Source organism: Triplophysa dalaica, chromosome 11 (assembly GCF_015846415.1).
Source record: "Triplophysa dalaica isolate WHDGS20190420 chromosome 11, ASM1584641v1, whole genome shotgun sequence".
Classification (NCBI taxonomy): domain Eukaryota; kingdom Metazoa; phylum Chordata; class Actinopteri; order Cypriniformes; family Nemacheilidae; genus Triplophysa; species Triplophysa dalaica.
In genome coordinates, this window is record NC_079552.1 from 8530483 (window position 1) to 8552228 (window position 21746).

At 39.3% G+C, this 21746-nt stretch overlaps 1 protein-coding gene across 4 annotated transcripts in view; it reads right to left on the bottom strand.

Annotated features, from left to right (window-relative positions):
• Positions 1 to 21746, bottom strand: part of zmiz1a (zinc finger, MIZ-type containing 1a) — a 119748-nt gene that overhangs the window by 71782 nt on the left and 26220 nt on the right. For all 4 annotated transcript variants that reach the window (XM_056760797.1, XM_056760796.1, XM_056760795.1 and 1 more), the window contains exons 2-3: positions 18636 to 18754; positions 3769 to 3843 (exon numbers count right to left, since the gene is read on the bottom strand). The gene's annotated coding sequence lies outside the window, so the exon portion shown is untranslated. The remainder of the gene's footprint in view (positions 1 to 3768; positions 3844 to 18635; positions 18755 to 21746) is intronic.

Consider the following 21746-nt stretch of genomic DNA (forward strand, 5'->3'; position numbering starts at 1 on the left):
TTCATAAACAAGAGCTTCTCTCTAACACTTTACCTCGGAGCGCTATTGTGCAAAGCGGGTTTAAACAGACCTTTCAATGATATCTGCCATCTTTCCATCAGTGCTGAAATCCAATCACCCAGAAATCACTGAAGAGGCAAATAAAGGTGCAGTGATATGATAACTGTGATAAACGTGAGAAAAGGCCAGCCAAATTGGCAGCTTTTCTATAATTCAGAATTTGTCCAACAGGATCTCCAAACAAATATCTTCCATTGCAAACAGAGGGAGGGAAATAAGCTTTGTCTTTTTGGCTCGACAGGGCACACAAATAGGGCGAGCGGTAACCGCTGCGTTTCACCTCATTTCTCTCGGGCCCAAGGAAACACGGCTAATGATGTAATGAAGTAAACAGCGATTTACATCTGAAGAGCCTGTGCCTACATGAGATGCCCCGGCTGGAGTAAATGAGATCATGTCTCGGCCTGCTTCAAGGACATGAATATTTACAGTTCTGACTGGGACGCACGCGGCCTGTAAATCACGTATGAAAGCCAGAGGTAAACTACCGACCTTGCTGTCTGATGGTCAGTTAACAAAGTTATTATTCAAGACGTTTGTAAGTCACAGTGAGCATTGATTTTTTCATTAGCTATTAAACATTGTCAGTTATCATACTCTTATTTAGAAAGTGTTCAGTAATTACACTAATAGTAAGTGTTTAAACTGAAATCCAGCCAGCACAATTAAAATAATATTTTTTTAAATCACTTTCTTCACTTGTATATTATACGGATTATTCACAAGGTTTCTGCTTTGTTTAAGCACCCAAATTACAAAATTGCTAAGGGAATCACACACATGTAAAGTCTGAGCTGAACGCATTACGTAAATCTTGATCTCACAAAGTGGTGAAGAAAACGGCTGGCTGCCTTTGGCGATCTTTACTGTGACTGCACAGCCTACACTATTCTATGATGGTTTTATGCCGTGTGGTCTCTAAAAGAAAAAATAATCTTCTTAAATTTTATTTCAATAATCTGATTTATATGGGTTGTTACTTCACTGATGCCACTCATTGGGCAGACGGGGCCGAGCTTCTGCTCTCTCTGAGCTGTGGTCTAGTGCGTAAAGCAGTACAACTAATCGCTGAAACCATGAACCCATGTCAAACATGTGACTTAGTATGAAATCATTATGAACGTAGTAAAAACAATCTCATACGCACAGTCCAACTAAATGACCTTTTGAGTTATTACAAAACAAACATCCTGACAGACAACCTGTGCTCAACATGCTCTCCAGATCTGACTGCTACATATGTATACGTATTTGTGGAAATTTATGACTGAAAGTCTGCAGGTTTCAATAATATATCAAAATCAAATCATGACAAACTTATAACGAGTGGATGTTTTTCTGGCTGCAGCAAAAGCTTAAGAAGTCCAAAAAGATTTCTTTGACAATCTTGGTTGTACGGCCAGCGTTCAGTCCACAGTCTCAGCCTTGCCTCTGACAGTTAAGGGTTGGTGCTATTTTAAGAAGACCCCAGAGCCTCTGGCAGGTCCACCACACGCCACTGTACAACAGCGGCCTCCATAGACCTGAAGAATGGCTCCATTATTTCCCCACGAACACATATACTTTCACAGAGGTCCACCCACTTCTGACCTGCTCTCACTAAAACCAACCACTTGTGGAAATCCCCGCGTTTTGTAAAGGTGAGAACCAACAAGAAACAGGTCTTGCAGAAAAAAATGCTAAAATAACAATATTATCTTCAATCCTTGAAGAGTTTACGGTGTGTAATACATGAAAAATTATGGAATTATTCAACATTTTACATGGATTTTTCTCTTTTGTAAAGATTGTATGCAATTTCAAGACTAAATGATTTATAATCTTTATGTTCAACCAAATAATTACCTGCCACACAGCAGATGGAAACATTTATTAGTCTTTCTGTAAATAAAACATTTAAAGTGGCTTTTCAGAGTGGCTGTTAATTATAGACCAATATGAATTCAACATGCAAACAGCAATACTGAGAAATTATAGCGCTCTATATAATTTGTTTGTAATACAGAAGATTAATATCTACATAACTCTTAACCGTGTCATATTTTAATAACATGAATTTTAAGCACGGAATTGAACCCGTCCTAAATCTCTATAATACTCCACATATTAAATTCAACATGAAATCTCAGTCGCAACCCACATTAATGTGTGTGATATTCAGATGCAAATTTTTCTCATGAGGAAAACATATGTTGTATTTACACAGACTTGATCACAATGTAAAGAATGGGTGTTACATATCACAATGAAGCCATTTGATTGGAAGGGTCAAATTCTTAAAGGGATACTTCACCCAATATAAATTTGGAAGAGAGATTTTAACCTGACAGATTTTGCCCCCCCATTGACTCCCACAGTAGGAAAAATTACATTATATTTTTTTGTTCTGTTGAACACAAAAGACATTTTGAAGAATGTAGTACACCAATCAGTTCTAGGGCACTAAACTACAATTGAATTTTTTCCTACTATGGTTGTCAATGGGGGGCAAAATCTGTCTGGTTATAAGCATTCTACCAAATATCTTTCTCTGTGCGCATCAGAACAAATACATTTATACAGATTTGGAACAAGTCAAAGGTGAGTAAATGATGACAGAATTTTCATTTTTGGGTGAAGTATCCCTTTAAGAGGTTGATTTATGATTTTGTTATGACCTATGATTCAAACCAGGAACGTGTATTAAGAAAGTAACCTGGGTCAATTTGGATTCCATGTTCACTACAATGCAACTTCGTCATCTCTGTTTCACCATCCTGCAACAATCTCCGTCTCCAAGTCAAACATGATGCCATCTACAAATATCTAACCTACCCTGTGTGTTTACTTGAGCGCGTGTTTGTACGCATGTGTCTGCCTAAGCATAAGGAAATACCAAGCCAAACATTCCAACAAGTCAGCACCTCTGGCCCTCATGTGACTACAGATACACAGCCCAGATTGTGTGTGGAAGTTTGCTCAAGGAGCACGAAGAGAACATTTTGTAAAGTCAAGGCATAGGGAGGGGGGTATGGGAAGAATAATCTGATATGCATGACTTGAGGTTTCTCCCAGTGCCTCTCTTTTCTTTTCCCTGGCAGAAATGGCAGTTTGCATCCATAATTTACAAGCGTCTCCTCTCCATCTTCTCCTGGCAATCTGGCATTTAGGGCTCCGCCCCCATCCTGACCTCATTAGCATAACATAGATGCCACCAAAAATATCCTTTTCGGCTTCAAGCTGTTCCATGCCTCATCGGTACACCAGGCAGAACGTGAAGAGACGAAACATTTTATATGCCGCATGTGTTGTTCAAACGGATGCCTTGCCGACTTTTTTCAATGAATCTAACATCTCAGTAATTGTGCCTGCCTTTAATAATCACGTCAAAAAAAACCTGACACTGGCGTTGAGAGGGAAACAACAAAGCAGCGAGTGATTTGCGAGGCCCTGCCGCTAATTAAAGCGCATGTTATACAGAGCGCTCTGTTTCGGCTCAAAAACACGAAATAAATTCGCCGTTCGACTGTGCTCGAGAAATATGAGCGCCTGACACGAAAGCGTGCATGCTTTCTCGGTTTCAGCGCCAATTACGCCGATGGAGTTAATTTAGGAAAGTTGTTTTGAAGACAACGCCATCCAAGCAGCACGTATGTGTGCAAATCTGCGATTAGGTGAACAATCATTAGCGCAAATGAGCAGTGAAGGATCATCAGTCACAAGCCTTACCAGAGGATGCAGTAGATTTCTTCGTTCAGGGTTTGGCAAATTCACTCACATGTCCTCATCAATCATCGAAGTGATCTGCAATGAGACAAAAAACATGACATAAATACCCTGCCAGACCTAATATTGTGCGTGGTTAGAAGCAAGTATAATTATTTCACAGTGTGTATAATCCCTGTTCTATATATTCCCTGTGTGATAATGGCACATGGCTAAATAAGGAAGCATATAGGAAGACTTGTGATCTAATGTACCATCATGCCCTATGGCATGTGGCAGATATAGTAGACAGTCTAAGCGCTATACTAGGTTGAACTAGCAACCGTTAATACTCAAAGCTATACTGCAAGGAAGAAAAAAGCATTTTAATGGTCGGTTTATAGTAGTCTCAAACTTTCAGTATTTAACCCCATCAATGGACCAACTGGAACTATGAATTGTTAATGATGGTATTCTGCAGTCAAATACTTCTGTATAATGACCATTTATTGACCGCTGCCCCAGGCAACCATTTTGCTACATAGCTGTGGTAGTTTCATGCATCTCGTATCAATACGCAGTCTTCACATAGTAAAATAAATCAATATTTTGTGGGTGTAATGTATGTGCAAGCGAGTAGTATTTGTATTAGCGACACAAACATGAGTTTATATCACACCTAGAGCACAACAGAATTTGTAGGGATAGTTCAGCCGAAAATGAAAATGATGCCATTATTTATTTATTCTCATGTTGTTGTGTTTGACTTTCATCTGTAGAACACAAAGGAGATTTTGAGAAATATTTCAGTGGTTTTGTGTCCGTACAATAGAAGTCAATGGGGGCCAATGCTGTCTGGTTATCAACGTCCTTCAAAATATTTTTATTTGTGTTCGGCAGAAGAAACAAGTCATACAGGTTTGAAATAACATGAAGGTTGATCTTAATTATTATTATTATTAAAAATGTCAATATTTTGGCAAAACAAAAATAGATCAAAAAACATAAATGGGTCAGAGCCGATGGTCAAGTGGTTCGTGCTCCGACATATGGCGCAGGTGCGACCTGGGCGACCCGAGTTCGAATCCCGGATCGTGGTCCTTTCCCCGACCCCACCCCCTCTCTCTCATCCACTTCGCTTCCTGTCCTCTCCAAAAATCACTGTCTGTCAAATAAATGCAAAAATGCCAAAAATAAATCTTAAAAATTTAATATCTGTCAACATTTACTCACCCTCTTGTTATTTTAAAGCTGTATGACTTTCTTTCTTCTTGAGAGCACAGAAGATATTTTGAAGAATTTTGATAACCAAAAACTTGCATTGGTTCTGTATACAATAGTAGTCATTGAGGAACAACGGTTTTTGGTTAGCGACATTCTTCCAAATATCTTCTTTTGTGCTTTTGTGCCAGAATTTTAGTTTTGGAGTAAACTTTCTTTTTGAATTATAAAAATATCTAACAAAACAGGAAGCTGTTTTATTACTAAATGAGCAAAAACAAACTGAACTAAATTGTGGTCAACATTTACAATTCCAGCCTTATTATGAACAATAACAATTAGCTTCTGCTGTGATATTTTAACTCACAGGCAGCAGGTCCCCAAATTAGAGGGGTCAAAGAAAGTCCAGAACGTCCCATTGACGCTTACAGCAGTAAGCGGTAAGCTCCTCTCGTAAATACATTAATTCCATCATGACTTGAAGGCAGCAATAATTTGCTTATATAAAACTTTCTGCCTTGGTTTATCTTTCCCATCAGCTTCTTCCGTTACTCCATCGGTATCCTGTCACGTAACTGTCACTTCGCCTGAATGAATGGCCTTATAATCCAAAAGAAGAACAAGTGACAATCCATCTGATTCCCTCCGCATGTGACTGGAGTGCAGCGTCTATTAAGTGTGTTTATTGCTTGAATCCCCGCTATCAACCCCTACAGGCCCCTATGGCTATAATTTCATATGAATATTTCAAGTCAGCTTTTAGAAATGTGAAACTACTGATATCCTAATGGGATCATGCTTTGACTATTAATGGACTCGTTTATTGCCACTGTATTTTTTCACGAATTTATAGCACCCAGTGTGAATACTTTTGATATTCTGCTGGGTCATGGTGGCTTCGGTTACCAAAATAATATGGATATTAATAATAAAAACGTGTAGAAAGAGCGATTCCACGCAGCGCGTCATTAAATTACACTTAAATCACGTTGGTTTCCGTGACCCTCTCATTTATTGTCTCGTGTTTGAGTCAAATTAAATTGGACACATCCTTTTAATTAACGAAATGCTCGACAGTACTTGCATTACACATTCGAGAGCTGAAAAAACACATTAGCACCCTACCCGGAGAACACCCACTAGCGTTTTTCCGGACAATGAGACCCAGGGACTTACTGAAATAAGGTTTAGACGTTAAGATGTTATACCGTAGGTTATTCCTTAAGGACTGCTGCAGCTCTAGATTTCAACAGTTTAAATTGTTACAGTTAGGCTATTTAAGCCCACATATGATGAAACATCCAGCAAAGCTTCCCCGTGTCTTTACGCAAGCGGCAAAAACATAATTTGCTTATGAAGAAAATATGACCTTCAGGATGGATGACTGATCTGGAGTCACTCTGCGTGAAAGAAGCCCAAAAGATGGGCCGATACGAACAATAAAGAAAAGAAACAGTGGGGATACAGGAGGCCGAGACAGCAAAGGCTTGATTCTCCACACTTTCACGGTCACAGAGCACAAACTGAGAGCCGTCTATAGTCGACCTCCTCCGGTTCTTGGACTGCAGTGGCGCTCAGATGGGCTGCTGGATTGGGGTGTATTGTCTGCGCTCCACACTCATTAGCTGAGTCAAGGAGGGACTTACTGGGGTTTTTAGCTCGCCCAGTTTGTGTGGCAGCTCAACAAGCTCTCCCAGCTGGAGGACAGCTCTCACATCACAGCTGCACTTTCACAATTACTGCAGGTGCAGCTGGGGAGAGAGCAGACAGAGAGAAAACACACTAACAGAGGTGTCGTGCACAGTCGCTGTGTAATCTATACGTTCAGTGTCTGAATGGACGGTAATGACAGTTTGCCAGAAATAAGGTGGGAGTTGTTTACTCGCATGTTGTTCCAAATCTGTGTGACAACACATTTCTTATGTGAAACATAGTAAGGGGGCATTAAAGAATGCTGAAGCTGGTCTACAGTCTATACAATGAAAATTAATGTGGCTGTCCCTGTACACTACCTTTTGTGATCTATAAAACAGCATAGAGATGAGCGCAAATTTATTCTTGGATGAACTATCCCTTTAATTCTTCATTCTAATACACTTCTGCTGTTCCTCTTTGTGCAAATCTAACATTCCATCATGAAGCCAAATTGATCCGAATGAGATAATGCCCTAACAGCATTTTCCCAATATTTGAAGAGAAAAATGGAAGCCAGGCTTGTGTTACCCCCCCTCAATCTCATATTGATCCGAAGAGCCTTGCTTGCAAAACATTATCACAAAACTGAGCTCGCCAACAAATTACATGACAAAAGGGCCCATTGATTTGCGAATGGTTTATTAAGGAGACGCTAAAGCTGAAATGAATTCCACCATTTTAGGCTTCGTTTCTGGGCCACACAGTGAGGTAATGCAAGCGGGCAACTTTAAGGGCCTCTAATGCGGAGAACATCTTACATCTGGAGTCATCTCAGATACGTGCCGTAAAAGATGCCATTAAGGAGAATGGACTGGCAAAACACAGCCCGTCTAAATAATTCATCTAGGACTCAGCCTGCTGGAGGGACATATTTTTCCCCCATTTCCACTTTAAAATCAGAGTTCAGGATTTCTCTGTGGAGACGGAGTAAAATTTGCAAGCAGGTGTCTTTCCATGTGCTGCAGACCTTTATTTTTCTTTGTGTGGTTTGATGGAGACTGCAGACGGCATTTATTAGGGGTTTTTCCAGGGGTAACGTCTAATGTGAATTCACACAAACAACAACAAAAAAACAAAACTCACAGCCAATCATATGTGTTGCTTTCTTCAGCTCGGCGGATGTTAGGACCGTAATATACGCAATAAGAGCCACTATTGAGGAACAAATAGCCAATAACATATATCAATATTTTGTTAAATCATTATATTGTTTATTATTATAATACCGTATCAATACAAATCTAATATAAAATCTAATAGAATATGATTTGTAAACAAATATATATATTATTTTTATTTTATTTCACATGATCATATTTTTGAGTTCTTATATCGACAAATATTGTAATATTTTGATTTATTTATAATTATAAGTGTAAATTAAATATGAGTAAAAAAATAAAAAATAAATTAAATAATTATATCATTTAGTTATTATAAATACATACAAATGAACATATGAAATGTAAACTATCATTTTATATTGAATTTGATTTGAAACTAAATAAATCAAATGGCACATAAGTGCAGAATGAAACCAAAGAGTACCAGTGAGAACCCCGATAATAAGGCAATCAATGTGTTGCCAGCAAATCAGACACCGTAATTCTACACGTTTCAGCAATACAGCTAAAGATTTTTAATTACTTAGGTCGACAGCTGGAAAATGCCACAGTAGCCCAAAAGTTCACAAGGCCCCTTTCATTGAAACTCCAGTTATACAGGCAGGCGGCCAAGCCTGCCAACCACCAAGCATTCAGCTGAGCTCCACGACTGGGCCAAGTCGAGCAGACAACCACAGCCATGCGCACAAGAGCGAGGGGCTTGCTGACATATCTACAACCCTGACGCAGGGTTGAAAAAAATTTACAGGCCCACTCCAGCCTTTTCGTTGCGGCTGACTTGTACGTACCCAACAATTACCAAGCTATTTTCTCTGGAAGGGCAATTCCCTGTTTATTGGTATCCGCCTGTCAAAGGCCCTCCCTGTCAATCCTCAGCAGGAGCCTTTCTAACGGTCAATGGGAGAAGATTGAGCGTAACTCAAAGAAAATGAGCGGCATTCCAGTTCAGCCAGCAGCGCACCTCCGGTCCACCCACTACTATTAGACAGGAGGGAAGCTGTTTCCAAAAAGGATTAAAAACAACTGATATGCCAAGAGTAAAAGCTCCCACAGATGGAGACCCGAGCAGTGGCTAGTAATTTTCCAATACCACCAGTTAAAACAGATTACAGTAAAGCAATGGGGTGTTACGTGGAGAAAGGGAGGGAAGAGATGTGCTGATGTGGCATTTAGACATGCTCAAATACTCTTTAAAAACACTATACGAGAGAGAATATGGCACTCGCATTTTTTATTCCAGTTAGTCAAATAACTTTAAAACTGCTTAAGCATTTGTTGCCCAGGAAAGATGCAACATACAGCTTTCTCACACTATCTGGGGTGTGTTGTCACAATGCAACAGTTGAACATTTAAAGGGATATTTCAGCCAAAAACTCCAATTTGCAGTTTATTTACATCCGAGATGTAGGAGACATTTTTTCTTGAGTAGAACCATAAAGAAGATTGTTTGGTAAATCTGCAGCCCCCTCTGCTTCATTTAATGGGAGTATATGGGGTCCGCCGTTCTAAGAGTTCCTGAAGCACAAAATTCCAAAAAGGCACCCATGGCGGCATGTTGACGTTTTGTGAAGTGACTTGCTCGATATTTTCATAAATTTGAACGTCGTTTCTAAAGGATGTTTTTAATGAACGGCAAATTGGAGTTTTTGGCTGAACTATCCCTTTAAACAACAAAAACTATTCATTACAGCCCAAATGTAAAAGGTCTCAAACATAATATTGATATGAAGAATACTGATACTGTAATGAATAATTCAGACCAATATATAACAATTAATACACCTCACCTACACCATAACATTCATGAAAAATGTATTCAAGGAAAAACATAATTTTCAAAACAACAATTTCCCCCACTTAGCACATTATTTGTGAGATCCAAAGCAATCTTTCATGAAAAATACTTTCCCTTGCCCTTTGCGAACATCTATCTATCTTAAAATATTGTATGCAAGTTTCCAAATACAAATCCCACAGAATAAGTCCCAGCCTCCGTGGGAGTGAGCATCTACTGCTCATATAAAAAACTATTTGGTGCTTTTGGAAAACAGCTTCCACCCTAAGTTTCATCACCCCACTCTCTCTTTGTTAGAGCTCGGAAATGCCTGAAGTTAGGAATGAAAATACTGGCATGTCCCTGCAGCTCAGAGTGAGAGAGAATACTTCTGCAGCTGTGGAATGAAGTCAGCTCATCAGAACAGAGCCAGCAGGCCAGGTTTCCTCCACAGATAACCATGTTAACCTAAAGAACATAAACACCCACCTCACGTTTCAGTCTGAAAGCATGTGTGCCGTGAGGGTTACCGAGCAATCTCTAGGAAGCGCCCAATGAAATGCTCCCCAATTTCAATTTCCCACAATACAATAGGCATGTCACATATAGGATACCACGTGTAATTTGAGATTTGATTTTGGTTTGTGTGGACACACTCACATTTACATGAAAACAGGAAACCTGCGAGACTAAACGTCAATGGAAAACAGAGAGAAATGCATTCTGGGAGCTGCAGTAATGCAAGTCAACAGCAGGTTCAAGTCATCAATCTAACCCCAGGCATGCGAGAGGCACTGGCAGTCCCGACACAAAAAATCTCTCAGCATTTATCTTTGAATTGAATTCGGCTCTCACAGTTCAGATGTCACTGAAACCTTGGCACGTAACGTGTGTGGGTAGGACCGTAAACCTGAAGAGAAAACGTCTCCACTGTATGAGGCAACATTTCTTTGTCTAGATGAAGATTGACAGCTGTGGACAAATAATAGTATCTAACAATACAAACAGTAATGAACGATACTTCTAAAATACATATTTCAGCATTGTCTACCATTAAATGGCCAGGACTGTTTATTTCCCAAAATTCTTAAAATGCTTTTCTTTTGTGTTCAACAGAACAAAAAAATGATATTCTTTTCCACTACAGTAGTGAATAGTGCCCCAAAAATCTTAGTTGCTAACTTCTTCCAAATATCTTTCTTTAAGAGAAAGGTTTTGACAGTTTTTTTTAACAGAATTTGAAGAATTTTCTTTTTTGGGTGAACTATCCCTTTAACAAATGCTGTTAATTTTTAGTTCATGTTAGCTAATGCATTATTTAATGTTAACATATACAACCTCATTAAAAAGCGATTTTACTTATTGCTTATCTCTACTTTGCAAATACATTATTAGCTTCGTTTGCATCTGTACCGTTTTTTCCTGAACATATTAACATTAGTTATCTATTAATCCCCCCAACCCCAAACATCTATGCAACTGAGTCACTGGTGCAAACACAAAACGTCACTTCACATCATGAAGTAAAACACCCGGTAGCATCGAACACCGCATCTCTTGAATTCGATGGTTGCTATTTGATGTTGTGCTATGCTGACCTATCTGTCAATCCTCCCTGTTTCCCTATTAAGTGCATTGCTCTTAGTAATTTTCGATGAGTCAAGTTGCCTATCTAAAGCGCTCTAATTAGGCCTGAGCGCGCCAAGCCCTTGACTCCAGCACACGCTGTACTTCAGGCAGGCCTTTTTAGCCAATGACAGCAGGGTGGCGGTGATGACATCGAGATGGCCCGCTCGGAAGCCTGAGGGCCACACCAAGGAGACAGAAATATCTTCCTTTGACAGACACGGATATGTGACGGCGCACGTGCAGCTGTCTAAATGTTGCCTAGTTTGTCGCTCTCGGCCTCTCGCTCTCGTTATCTTTCTCTCTTGATGCCCGCTCGCTCCCTTTCATTCAATCAACTTAAGCATGCAGACTTTTTTGTCTGCGGTTGGGGCGAGGGGTCAGCATTTGGAGGCCAACCTTTAGACGTGAGCTTTTGAGATGGATGAGGTTGGGGCATCGGCTGGAGCTTGAACACAACCCAGAGATGACCTCAGACGTTCTCAATTAATCAGGTCACGGTGCAGGGAATAACTCACTCTCTGGTATTTGGGTCTGGACAGTACCATGATCCACTGCAGCCCACGCTGGCGAGCAGCTATTTGCCTGTCAAAACAGTGGAAAGTGCGCTTGGGTGTATGTGAGAGTGTGTGAAACATACAAGGGCGCAATCAGATAGCGCAGGGTGGCATTTACCCTTCATAGTTGGATGTGTCATAATGCAAAGTATTAAAACTTGATATTGAATATGTAAAACGCTAATCGGTCATAGAAGATAAACAGCTATGACTCTATTACGTTGACATTCAAGAGATGGGTCACCGAAAAACGTTGGTCCCTATTCACTTCTATTCTATGGACACAAAACCAATGCAAGTCAATGGGGACCACTGGTTTTCTGTTATCAATTTTCTTCAAAATATCTTCTTTTGTGTCTTGGCAATGATAAAAAGCCATACAGGTTTGAAATGACAAGATGTGAGTAAATGATGCATTGATTCTTTTTATTTCTTCTTCAGATCACAAAAGATATTTTGAAGAACGTTGGTAACCAAACTACACTGATCGAATTGACTTCAATTGTATGTACACAAAACTATTTCTCAAAATGTGATCTTTTCTCACAGAAGAAACCACCATTTTTAATAACATCAGGGTAAATAAATGACACATTTTTATTTTTTGGCCTACAATACCTTTAAACCTGGGAGTCTTTTAAACTCTACACAAAATCATTTTCACTCAGATCTTGAATGCCCTGCTTCTTTTAAATGCTTGCTGTGCTTCTCAATACCAGAGGTTGCAAAAGGACCCAAACAGAGGTTTCTAGGAGGAAGCACAGAACCCAGAAAATCTATCTTTCCTTATGGGGCACATATATATAGCCCATAGTTGAAGGGAGATTATGTAAATATATGACTGAAGAAGTCATGCCTACTGTGAGTGTAACTTTCGGGATGTCAGATACAACTAAAATGAAGGTTTGTCAAATGAGAGCATGCGATCTGGTGTGCAATGCCTTCTACAGATCACATATAAAAACTGGAAGAGCAATAAATATACATTTTAATGTCGGTCTAGCCAGAATCATAATGGACTCAGATTTTATTTTATATCCAACAGACTGTATCCGTAAATCAACTCCAGACTGTTTAGCCAGTGAGCAACACCAATATGCCTTAAATCACCAGCAAATAAATAAGAACATTTCAAATAATCATTGCTGCTGGATGAGACCGTGTCTTCTGATAACTCCAGACTTTGTTCGAGCTCACACCCCAACGCTTCTCAAGTCTTTGATGGTCTCAAATTAAAGTGACAGTTCTATTATACACCCAGACTCCTTCTACGTATCGAGAACGTATATCTCATACATCTCAATCTGTGCGTCATTGTGTGCTAGCGATGATATCTGGAGACATATTCAGATAAGTAATACACATATCCTGTGCAGATGAATAGTATGCAGGTTTGTAATTGTGTAAGCAATGCAGTGATTTGTTTCTGCTCTGTCAGAACCCCGCGGGCTGCCGCACAGCCCGGGACTACCAAGAACCACACAATTTGCGATATTATTCAAATGAGCACATTGTTTTCCTGTTTACTGACACGAATGGGGGGGAGAGAAACTCGATAAGATTAAATCATTCAGAAACAATCAGCCTCTGTACGCAAGTAGCTTTTGAAATGCATCGCTCAAATTATTAAGAGCCATTAATGAACACGTCCACTTCTGATGCTCTTTATATTATGCTCATTTATCACAACTGTGTGTCCTGGCAGAGGAAGAGAAAACATCTTTTGTAATCATATAGCTTCACGTCATGGAAAAAAAAAACTAATCCATTGTTGAAAGTTTGGACAAAACACAATCAAGTCTTCTTTTAACATCTTTATATCACTTAATATCAATATTTTACCGTTCATTATTCAGTCCCGTAAAACCCATGCTTGGAATTAGACATAATGAGTCTTCTTAAAGAATTGATAATAATTTGATTAATCTCTGTGAATCAGTTCAACCCTTCGATTCAATTAGTTGAATCAAAACTCAGACTTAACGATCTGTTTAAATGTTCCCAATGTGGATTATGTATGACTTAAATATGATTTCCCTAGCAAAAGCAAAAAAATAAAAACTGAAAATCTAAAATATCAAACTAACCTTTTTCAAGAAATTATCTATGTCAATGGCGTACAAACAGTACAGATCCCGCGTCCTCGTCCTCTTCACATTCACATGTGAGAACAACAACATGCACAACTGAGATTTGATTTCTCTTCCACAAAAGACATATTTCTAGATGAATCGCTACATCTGTCCCGTATTGCACACAGTGCTTCTCACGAATGCACTTCTGGCATGAGTAGAAAGATATTTCGGCTTGTTTCAACACCTTCCATTCAGAAGGGGGTGTTAAACTTAATCTGAGCTGAAAAGTGCTAAAAGCAACTGTATGGCAAATCTCCATGAATCACAACAAATTGTCCAAATAGGCCATTTTACCAATGTGGTTCATGTTTTGCATGAACTGTATTTTTTGTCTTGAGTTTAGTGAAGCTAGCGGTCACAAAAGAAGGCCTCCAACGGTTTGACTGAATCTGAGGGAATCATTTGCAAGGTGTCTATTACTGGCCAAAGCCTGCTTTTATTAATAGAGTACACAATCACATAGAAAACTGAGCTTTGGTCACAAAAAGAAACCATCTCTGATGTGTTTTTTTCTTGTAAATGTGTAGACTAGGTATCAAAGGGAAGTGAAACGCTGGGTGCTACAGGAGCTTGGATGTTGACGTTAATTCCTGTGGCGTGAGCTAATCCTGCCAGTGCTGACATCCTTTTCTTTATCAAATGCAGCATGTGGCTTGTACACATGCCCAGAGAAAACCTCACCGTCAAAGTAATTTCGAACTTTTGAGCTTTTTCATGCGGTATGGCAGACAATGTAGACGTAAACATGACCAAAGCAGAAGCTTCAAAAGAGCATATCATTCACACATTGAGCAATTTTACACTTACAATCAAGCAGCATCACGAAAACAAGATCACTGTTGGACGGCCAGAACTACCAGTGTCATTTGGTGCCTACGGTACAACTGTTAGGTTGCCCAAAAGGTAAAACCTTATATTGATCCATGTTTGAGAAGACCCCACAATACAGGAGGAATTTTTTTGGGGAAAAAATAGGTTTCAGAAGCAGGTCACTTTGCCATTAGTGAGGATAACACAACCGGACAGGGCATTAAGATTAAAAGGAAATTATAGAAAAATAGAAAGACTTGTGTCCAAAACTGGACCAATAATGTCTGACTTGTGACAAAAGAATACATGACGTTATCATGTAAACAGTACTGGTCAAAGGTTTGGAAACGAGGAGAGGAGAGAGGAGGGAGCGTAGAGGGGAGAAGAGGAGACCTGTTGAAAGCTTTCAGAGAAGAGAAGACCTGTTGAAAGCTTTCAGGAAGTATCGCTTCTACTTTGTTTTAATGAGGTTAACTGTAAACGCATGTGCAGGATAGTCTCTATTTAAAGAGAGCAGTGCACAGGTTTTCCGATCTCACAACGCGCCCCGTCTCAGTACAAAGGAATTGAAAGATTACAAAAAGACCTCAATGAGTGGCATATTTCACTACGTACAGGCTAATTAAAAAGTTGCATTTGGGATAAAAACTCTGGCTGTGATAAGCATCTGCTTTGGTACCACAACAGATTGTTCAGTCCTCAGAACTGGATGTTGCGTTGTTATAAGAGGCAAATAAGATTAGAAAGCACTAGAAAGGGGCTGGTGTCGGTTGTGGTGCCGCAGTTGGAACGGGGCCCCTCTCTGCTGTGTCAGTGTTCCAGGTGGAGTGTGGGAGGGAAGGCTGGTGTTCTGGCTTTTGTAACAGGCACCCGTCTCCGCAGACTGACGTGAGCACGCTAATCGCTTTAGCTGATCCCGCTCGGCTGTGTGTGAGGCAGATGTTTGTCAGGCCACAGCACTGCTCAGCGTTCACACTGCGCTAAGCGAGATTAAGCACCTTTATTTATTTATTTACTTCCATCCCTTCGTACTGCTGCCTGCCCCAGTTCTTAATCGCTAAGGAAAAATGCAGAATGTGGCTATCCTCAAGAAATAGTTTGACCAAAAATGCAAATCCTATCACTATTTGCTTGGGTCCTTTTTTTAAATCAAAAGAATATCCTGCCCACACTATCCATTCAATTGAAATGAATAAGGACTGGGATGTCAAGAGAGAGTTTCTAAGAGCGGTCCATCTGATGTGTGGGTAGTAAACGGCAAAATAGTTTTTTAAATAAATCTCTAATGTTTTTATATTATAAATATAAACAATTTATAATACATGAATAGTTTGCTTTTGAAATTTGCATTTAACATCATAGGATAAAACCAGGACGATAAATTTGTCAACTACCAGAGTCCAAAACCAGACCAAAATTTATGTCATTATTCAAAAAATTATTCGTTACCCTATGTATACTGTACAGTCCCAGCCAAACGTGTGGTAACTCTTTAAATAAATGTGTCTAATATCTTAAAAATCTTTGAATCTCAAACCGAATGCTTCAACGTTTGAAATTACTTTTGAAGACAAAAATATAGTTGTGCCAATATACATTTTACTATCTTTAGAAAACAAACTTTTTTTTTTAATGGATGACTTTGACAATAATAAAAAAGCAGACAATAAAAGCCCTGAAATACCTTAAATAGAAAAAAATATATACCATATTAGACCTTAAATACGTTAAAAACCTTCCCCCCTTAAGAAGCTGAATGATAAAATGCATAGAGAACGATATTGCTAATTCTAGTCAAAGGATGGCAACTTTGAAGATTTATTTCAGATGCCTTTATTTGCTATATAATTCCCACAATTACAACTCTGCTACTTTTATTCTAAATATAAATAAGAAACCATAACCGTTTTCAAACTTTTGACTGTAGTGTGTACGGAGTTCTTCATCTCTTGAGTGAGTGGGCCATTCACAAAAACCAAATACTTATTTGATCTTGGTTTGTTCTCTCTATGATCCAACCACAGCGGTTTACAAGCCCCTGGACAACAGTAAATAACAAAAAGTTTTTTTCACAAAAAAAGTTATTGTATGACTTTGGCACTGAGCACACGGTCATACAGAGTCATAAGTAGTCAGGTTAACATACCCCGTCCACATTCACAGTGAAACACCCACAGAAAATTAACAGAAATGAGTTTTCCACCAAGAATTTCTAACAGTCCCGGTGGGGCAAAAAGCCAAATGCGCGATAAGACAAATGTTTATGAAACAATGACAAGGCTGCTCGATCACATCAATGCACAACCTTCTAAGGTCGTGAAAATACTTTCCCGGTGCGAGTCAAAAAAAGAAACATTTGAAATGAGAAACCCAAGACCCTGTCATTTGATCTCCCCCTACTTTCTTTCTTCTCTGTTGTTCCAATATGCAGGTGCTGGAGCCCTGAGGGTATGAGGCATCCGCGGGACTGGGTTGTGCAGATGCAGCTACTCGCCACATAAACACTACCAGACTTTCCTCAGTCTATCCAGCCCAGATCTGCTTTGCTGTATATTACTCACAGCCTTCCAATTTGGCCAAATCAACCCAGCATGTTTCCTTATGCTTATCGTGCTCACATGAAACGGAAAGAATAATACTGAATACGTAAACATCTAGTCCTTAAGACGAGAACAGGAACAACCTACTGCCTATACGGAGGGCAGCGTGAAAAGGTCAACCGGTATCCAGATGTTATGCACTTTGTTCTAAACTGCTTCAAACAGTGTCACCATGTCATACTATAAAGAAACGTTTTGAGAGAATATGAGTCTCATTTACATCCTCTCATAGGGAAACATTTATATGAATATGCTAAATATGCTATGTATTTTATATAATCATATATCCCCCTAAACACAGAGGCTGCCTACCCCAAGAACCCAATGAAACCTCCTTCCCTCTATTCATATTCTTGACTGCTGCCCCTGTCATGTATAAAGCGTGGGAAATGTCAAATTGGGAAATTAAACTGTGCTGAAATAGTGGGATTATAACACCTAGTCTATTAAGCAAATCTACTATCACATATAGATTTAATAAAAGAAGTCAACCTGCATGGGTTTTTTAATGGTCGATGCAGGTATCTAGAAATCTGGGCTAATACACGGCTGATATAATGTTGATAAATAAATAACACATATTCTGCAGACGCAACTTCAGAAGCTTACAAATCCTGAATAAGTTTATTGGTTCTATATGAAGCATATAATTATAATGTTAGATTATTTAGCCTAGAGATGACTTTAAAGGTTTGGTTGAGCTATAAACCAGAAATTACAATGTTGCCATAAAAAAATTAAATAAAGTGCAACTCCTCTCATTTTGTTTTACTTACTGCATTACAACACACAGAGTTAAAAGAAACATTTCTGGTCTGGTCTTAATAATGGGTTGAGCCTTACGCAAGGCAAAAGATTAGCAAACACAGTTTTGAAGGGTAAAAACAGCAATAAATTACTGGACACTTACAGGCAAAGGTACAACGTGTAACACAATAATAAAAGAAAGAGATACATCACTTACACTAATTCTACTACATCTACTATATTTAAAGCCACAACTTCAACAACGAACAAGAAATCAAACAATGACTTTGACGGGACAGTTCACACCAAAATGAAAATTCTTTCATCGTTTTTTCACCCTCATGTCAACCTATATGATTTTCTTGTTTCTGCAGAATTTTTTACCTACGATATTCCGAAGAAAATTGGTAACCAAACAAAACTGGCACCATTGACTTCCACTGTACAGACGCAAAACAACTACGACGTTCTCAATAATAATGATATACAGGTTTTGACATGAGGGTAAATAATGATGATAGATCTGTTAACTTTGGGTGAACAACCACGTCAAGAAACGACGGTAAATATTCAAGGATGTATGATTAAAAGGCATGCCAACCTTATGCTCGGCAAACGGGGAGTCACGTCAGCAGCCCCCCCTCCCCCTTCCCCTCCCTTCATATAGTCCGTGGGGAAGGTCCCTTGGCGAGCTCCCGTCTACACTAGGGTCCACCGCACCTGCGAAGAAATAAAAGACACGTTACACCTTCAGCTTGAAATTAGAGTACTCACACAGGGGACGTTCTCCAAACCGAATAATTCACTTCACACGCACACCCCAGACGATCTGACATTTCCCGTTCAACTGATGTATCCGGCACAGGTCTGGTACGGCATGTTTTGTTTGTGTTGCACTGGGATTGTTCAGCTACAGCGACATCAAACAAAACACCCTGGGGTGTTTGACAGCAGAATCCTCCTACATCTCAAAACTATGTACTTCTAAAGGGTTATCATATAGCGGCTTTGTCGCTTCTAATCCAAAATTCATTACATATAGCAGTTACTGCACTTTAATACGATACGTTTTTTCGAATGGCTGGGTGAGCCCCTTCACACTTCGCTGCAAAGTAAGGACAGAGGGTAAAAAAGAGAGAGCGGTACTTTACGTATTCTTGAAAGAGCCATAAACATCCAGAGTGGTACGTGTCAGCACCAAATCTAATTTACCGAGCACACAACTCATCGCACTTTGGCAGGTAAGCCAATTAAGTGGTCATTAACCTCGTGAAAGTGATAGGGTTGGAGAATCTTTGGTTTCTTGGCATGAACAGTCGCCTCATGGAAAGGTACCGTCGTGGGTTTCTGACTGACAGCGATGGGAAGGTCATATGGAAATGTGCGGCATGAATCTACAAGTGATAATGACGGGGCCCTCTCATCGTACCCGGATCAGATGGCCGCTAACTGGATTGGATGGCCGACGGGCACGGCTCTGCTGCTGGGAATGCTAGCGATGGAGCGAACATGGGAACGCTGTGTGTCTGTTGGACTGGTCAAGTTGCAAAAAGTCTGTCAGATGGAAGAAAGCCAAATTGTTGAGGTATCTAAGCAGCTGTTAGACAAACCATGCGTTTTCAAGTATTTTCTAGTTTTGGGACCTCAGCATAACTATCTTATGTTTAATATCACAACTGAAGTTACTTTGATGACTAAAAAGGAATCTATTAATATTACAATTGCTCAAAATCTTAAACCCATAACCCTAAGAATCACATTTCAGAATGACACTACGGACGGGAATAATATACCAAATCATGCGGCCGGTTTACTTTTCTTAGGACTTTCACCTGATGGGTGAAAAGCGGTCAAGGAGGGACCAAGCTATATCTAAGGACCAAAATATCCTACCAAACACCCTACACCACTTCTATTTAACTTTCTAGATTCTTAGCAAATACATTTAGCACATTTCTTGAGCGATCACAGTCAGGAACCTGTCATCAAGTCAACGCAAAGCATCTACTTTAGTCTTTGTGCAAGTGGAACAATTGACCGTCTTACACGAACGCAATTAGAGGCAGTGAAATGAGAAAACACGCTTCACTCCTGGAGAGTAAGATTGCCATTTCTGCATATTTGAATCCACTTGAAGGCAATCACTGAAATATGCAAACATTCATGAGAAAATAAATGCAGTGGAAAATTTGGTGCATGTCTGCAATCAAGTTTCACGTTCAGATCTAGGAAGGAAGAATGGAGCTATGACAAAGCAATCTGATATTGAATATCAACTACTTTACACAGGGTCTAAAAAAACATTAGAATACACCTGAGAAACAGCACAAAATTACTATATATATATATACACAGACAAAAGTCTCAATTGTGTCCCTGGTACAGAAGAACTTATACTTCTGTTAAACATTATTTCACTTTACATAAAGAGTACATAACATGAGATCATGAAAATGACATTTCATGCAGTGTGTAATGTTGCCGTGTGTTAATGAAAGGAGTCTGCCAAGTTTTATATCCGAAGGTAAATGAATAACAAAGTTATTGACTTGGAAAAAAGGGAGTTGACTCTGAATCACGCAAACGAGTTGCCCATAGTCCGATTCGCGAACCGCCACGGATGTATGTCACTACATATAGTCCCCGTCAACGTTCTGCTAGGACTGCCCGCGAAAACTTCACTCTTCTCCCCCAAACACTGTAGCTCGTGGTAGACCAATCACAGCAGACTAGACCATCTGACCAATCACATTGGATTGTGGATTAGACAGATGAATTGCGGAACGAATCATTTGAGAGTCAGTCAAGAAGTAAGGTAGGAATAACTGCCTGTTATAACAAAATAATCGTGTTTTTACACCTATGTACATAAACTTGTTTTTCAACACTACATAAACCAAAGTAGGACCTTTAAAATCCCTGGTTATGCACTTTTTAACATAAACATCCACCCAATAATATTGTATGCCTTTACTTTGCAACCCAGAACTCCACTGACCTGCTTTAATTCGCTAAAATCACGAAATGCCTTTTCAGCCAAGTCAGCAAACTCTTGAATATGACACGCTCTCTTATTTTTTTTAATGCACTGCATCCTAAAATTCAGCGTGTAGCAAATGTCAAGTCATGACACAAAAAAATCAATGTAGCTAGTAATGCAAACAGTTGATATTTGCAGATGGAACTGTGTGTGTGGGGGTGCTGCAAACATCATTTGTTAAGGTGAAACAGTGCATCAGTACAGTAGTTCTACATGTGAGACAATAGTCTGGTGGCAGATCCCTGCCAAAAGCAATAATTGATCATTTACATAAAAATAGAAGAGGCAAAAAAGTTCAAAAAAAAACTTGATGTAGCAAGAGCATTCAGCAAAATCAATTCACACTATGAAGAAAGCATTTTCCTCTGCTTCAGATAATGTCCCTACCTATGTGTTGTCAGATAGTTATCAGAGGGAAATAATCAGAGGAATACCGTTTCCCTCTAAACAAACAGGTCAAGTGTTTCACATCGCTCTTTAATAAGTGATTTCATCATTTGAAGCCCAAAAAACAAATGTCAAGAATGCAAAGGATTGGTCACTTCTGAAATTGTATGCAGCATATTAATTTTCAAAGTGAGATCATGTCTGTTTTGTAGCAACTTCTATGATGTAATACTATGATGTAACAGTAAGAAAATAAGAAAAAAACTAACAATGAAGATAAATCTC